Here is a 5,000-nt window from a genome sequence, read left to right as displayed (position 1 = left end):
ACCCCACGCCCAGTAGCAAACAGGGCTCCTCTCAGAATATAGGCGGTCCCTACCCCTCACAACGATGACGGTGGGAGGGCCGTTTTACGAGACCATTTCCTGCGGTGCCAACGCTGTCGTAGAGCCGATACTCCATCTTTGGTACAAGGCAATCATTCCGCTGTAAATCAGTACGTCACTCGTAGTTCAGTCACCTCACAGCACTGCTCAGTAAACTATGCAGGCCCACATAGATAGATTATGATAGATTATATACGCAAATGCCCCTATACATGCTGAACGTCCGTACACACAAAATGAACCACACGTCAGCCACACACTCTATCACACACTACTCTCTGCCTGTAACAGACACAGATACAACTACTAAGCACCAGCATGGACCAACGTCCGGTGCATCCTATCCGCCACAGTACACCAACTACGCTATGATAACCAGACCGGGAGGTCCAATCATAAAACAGAATACCCCACTCGTCCGACAACCACAATTGCTCAGAGAAGCCACCAACACCCACACATGTCCTACACAGGGGTGCACCCATCACCACCACACTGCCTCGTCTTACAGCACAAACACACTGGCAGGAATGAAACACACAGGTCTGCCGCAACCACAGACACGGCTCGCCCCCTCTCACTGGCGAAAAGCGCATCCCGACGTGACATAACTCCTTTGACACACTGACGCTGCCTCGGGCATCCACGTCCTACGGTCGATATCAACGAACCTCCCCCCCCCCCCCTCCCCCCCACAACACGCCATCCCATACCACATTGTGTACCGTACCCAAACCTAACGTGTACTGTACTACAACGCAATGTGTACCATAACACAACCCAGTTTGTACCTTAACCTAACCTATGTCACCTTAACCTAACCTATGTCACCTTAACCTAACCTATGTCACCTTAACCTAACCTATGTCACCTTAACCTAACCTATGTCCCCTTAACCTAACCTATGTCACCTTAACCTAACCTATGTCACCTTAACCTAACCTATGTCACCTTAACCTAACCTATGTCACCTTAACCTAACCTATGTCACCTTAACCTAACCTATGTCACCTTAACCTAACCTATGTCACCTTAACCTAACCTATGTCACCTTAACCTAACCTATGTCACCTTAACCTAACCCATCTTGCACCTTAACCTAACCCATCTTGCACCTTAACCTAACCCATCTTGCACCTTAACCTAACCCATCTTGCACCTTAACCTAACCCATCTTGCACCTTAACCTAACCTATGTTGCACCTTAACCTAACCTGTGTTGCACCTTAACCTACCTCAATTTGCACCGCAATGTAACGCAATTTGCACCGCAATGTAACGCAATTTGCACCGCAATGTAACGCAATTTGCACCGCAATGTAACGCAATTTGCACCGCAATGTAACGCAATTTGCACCGCAATGTAACGCAATTTGCACCGCAATGTAACGCAATTTGCACCGCAATGTAACGCAATTTGCACCGCAATGTAACTCAATTTGCACCGCAATGTAACTCAATTTGCACCGCAATGTAACTCAATTTGCACCGCAATGTAACTCAATTTGCACCGCAATGTAACTCAATTTGCACCGCAATGTAACTCAATTTGCACCGCAATGTAACTCAATTTGCACCGCAATGTAACTCAATTTGCACCGCAATGTAATGCAATTTGCACCGCAATGTAATGCAATTTGTACCGCAATCTACCCCCACATTGTGCCTTAACCTAACCCACGTTGTGCCTTAACCTAACCCACATTGTGCCTTAACCTAACCCACATTGTGCCTTAACCTAACCCACGTTGTGCCTTAACCTAACCCACGTTGTGCCTTAACCTAACCCACGTTGTGCCTTAACCTAACCCAAGTTGTGCCTTAACCTAACCCAAGTTGTGCCTTAACCTAACCCAAGTTGTGCCTTAACCTAACCCAAGTTGTGCCTTAACCTAACCCAAGTTGTGCCTTAACCTAACCCAAGTTGTGCCTTAACCTAACCCAAGTTGTGCCTTAACCTAACCCAAGTTGTGCCTTAACCTAACCCAAGTTGTGCCTTACCCTGCTCTGTAATTGGCATATGACACGTTACATTAATGTATTGTCCAACCGCAACCCGCTCAGAATGTTGTGTACACAGCTACGTGTCATCTCCCCATAACAGCTGCATTGCAGTGTGGTACGCCATAGAGACGTGTGGGAGTAATGGACGCAGTGGATGGCGATCAGCATGAGCCGTCTGTTCATGTAGTGGCGCGTGTATGCAGACGTAGTAGTCTCTTCTCACACAATGTGATAGCACGGTGCCCCGCGTTCCACATCTGCGACATGCTACAGAGGCCGGTTGACAGTTGGTCGCGCAATGGACATCGCATACGTACGGGGGCACCTTCCACGTGCCCTCTAGTCGGGCACATTTTGTTGCGTGGATGTGAGCGGATGTAGTGTGTCTTGACACCTGACAGGCAGGCATGCAATAATAGTTGACTTTGCAAACGGGGATGGACGTGTACGTTTACTGGTGACGTTACGCAAATGAACAACTGGTAACCCGTTGTGGTGCGGTTGTCCTTGCTGGAGGTACATCTGTGAGGGCAACGATCGGTACAGCTACGAAGCGGTCCCCACCATACCAACGAACGTGAATGTGAATCTGGGTGTGAAGCGATACGCGGCTGTGGGTGGGTGGGACTGTCCCCGGCCGGTGAGGGGGGGCCGCCCGGCGTGCTGGCCGCGCGGTGCGTGGGCGCACGCGCTACAGCCGGCTGGTGGGGGCGCCCAGTGGCAGGCGCGCCGGCCGACGGACGCGGCAGGCGGCGCAGCTGCGCGCCGGGGCACCCTGCGCGCGGCGCCGTGCAGCCAAAGTGGGTCCTCGCCGGCCCGGTGCGAAGCGCGGTGGACATCTGCAGTGTGCTGGTCCGATTGAGGACTGTGTGCGTTGAGGATGCGCCGCCGCCCGGCACTCGGCGCCGCGACGCCGTCTGCTGCTCGGTCGCCCCAGCGGTTCTCGCTGGTGGTTTGTATCGCAGTTGTGCAGACGTGTTGGCACGTGCGCTGTGCTGGGAGAGTTCGCTTCGGCACCCACGTGGGGCCTTTGCCCTTCTGTGGCGCTGGCGTTGGAGCTGCCGGTCACCGTAGGTGGCGCGTGTTGTCTCCCGCCGGCAATGCCACGACAGCACGCTCCCGGGCCTCTGTCGGCAGCGGCAAGCTCAGTTGGGAGCACGGGTGGTCGCACCTAAAGCGTCTACTCGCCTAACTCCGGGCGATTGCGCCTCTCTCGAACCCGACCAAGTACTTAGGACGGCGCTGCGCGCCGCCGGGACCTGAGAGGGTTTCGAGGTGTATTGTGCAGGGGAGCTCAGCCTCCTCCTGTTTGCAGAATAATTGAGCGGACGCTTGCGTGTTCGCGCGGGCCCCTGGGACACACTCCCGGGCGGCCGGCTGCTCAGCTCTAGTTGACGCAGCTCCCTGGTTGATCCTGCCAGTAGTCATATGCTTGTCTCAAAGATTAAGCCATGCATGTCTCAGTACAAGCCGCATTAAGGTGAAACCGCGAATGGCTCATTAAATCAGTTATGGTTCCTTAGATCGTACCCACGTTACTTGGATAACTGTGGTAATTCTAGAGCTAATACATGCAAACAGAGTCCCGACCAGAGATGGAAGGGACGCTTTTATTAGATCAAAACCAATCGGTCGGCTCGTCCGGTCCGTTTGCCTTGGTGACTCTGAATAACTTTGGGCTGATCGCACGGTCCTCGTACCGGCGACGCATCTTTCAAATGTCTGCCTTATCAACTGTCGATGGTAGGTTCTGCGCCTACCATGGTTGTAACGGGTAACGGGGAATCAGGGTTCGATTCCGGAGAGGGAGCCTGAGAAACGGCTACCACATCCAAGGAAGGCAGCAGGCGCGCAAATTACCCACTCCCGGCACGGGGAGGTAGTGACGAAAAATAACGATACGGGACTCATCCGAGGCCCCGTAATCGGAATGAGTACACTTTAAATCCTTTAACGAGTATCTATTGGAGGGCAAGTCTGGTGCCAGCAGCCGCGGTAATTCCAGCTCCAATAGCGTATATTAAAGTTGTTGCGGTTAAAAAGCTCGTAGTTGGATTTGTGTCCCACGCTGTTGGTTCACCGCCCGTCGGTGTTTAACTGGCATGTATCGTGGGACGTCCTGCCGGTGGGGCGAGCCGAAGGCGTGCGACCGCCTCGTGCGTGTTCGTGCGTCCCGAGGCGGACCCCGTTGAAATCCTACCAAGGTGCTCTTTATTGAGTGTCTGGGTGGGCCGGCACGTTTACTTTGAACAAATTAGAGTGCTTAAAGCAGGCAAGCCCGCCTGAATACTGTGTGCATGGAATAATGGAATAGGACCTCGGTTCTATTTTGTTGGTTTTCGGAACCCGAGGTAATGATTAATAGGGACAGGCGGGGGCATTCGTATTGCGACGTTAGAGGTGAAATTCTTGGATCGTCGCAAGACGAACAGAAGCGAAAGCATTTGCCAAGTATGTTTTCATTAATCAAGAACGAAAGTTAGAGGTTCGAAGGCGATCAGATACCGCCCTAGTTCTAACCATAAACGATGCCAGCCAGCGATCCGCCGCAGTTCCTCCGATGACTCGGCGGGCAGCCTCCGGGAAACCAAAGCTTTTGGGTTCCGGGGGAAGTATGGTTGCAAAGCTGAAACTTAAAGGAATTGACGGAAGGGCACCACCAGGAGTGGAGCCTGCGGCTTAATTTGACTCAACACGGGAAACCTCACCAGGCCCGGACACCGGAAGGATTGACAGATTGATAGCTCTTTCTTGATTCGGTGGGTGGTGGTGCATGGCCGTTCTTAGTTGGTGGAGCGATTTGTCTGGTTAATTCCGATAACGAACGAGACTCTAGCCTGCTAACTAGTCGCGTGACATCCTTCGTGCTGTCAGCGATTACTTTTCTTCTTAGAGGGACAGGCGGCTTCTAGCCGCACGAGATTGAGCAATAACAG

The 5,000-nt window shown here is 52.7% G+C and overlaps 1 non-coding gene across 1 annotated transcript in view; it reads left to right on the top strand.

Moving 5' to 3' along the window:
• The first annotated feature begins 3,465 nt into the window (after positions 1-3,465).
• The window catches only part of LOC126147006 (small subunit ribosomal RNA), a 1,909-nt gene continuing 374 nt past the window's right edge, over positions 3,466-5,000 (top strand). The window contains exon 1 of the ribosomal RNA XR_007529902.1: positions 3,466-5,000. This exon is cut by the window's right edge and continues 374 nt beyond it. This is a non-coding gene — a ribosomal RNA (small subunit ribosomal RNA).

Source organism: Schistocerca cancellata, unplaced genomic scaffold (genome assembly GCF_023864275.1).
Source record: "Schistocerca cancellata isolate TAMUIC-IGC-003103 unplaced genomic scaffold, iqSchCanc2.1 HiC_scaffold_838, whole genome shotgun sequence".
Taxonomy (NCBI): Eukaryota; Metazoa; Arthropoda; class Insecta; order Orthoptera; family Acrididae; genus Schistocerca; species Schistocerca cancellata.
This window is presented reverse-complemented; position numbering and strand designations above follow the sequence as displayed.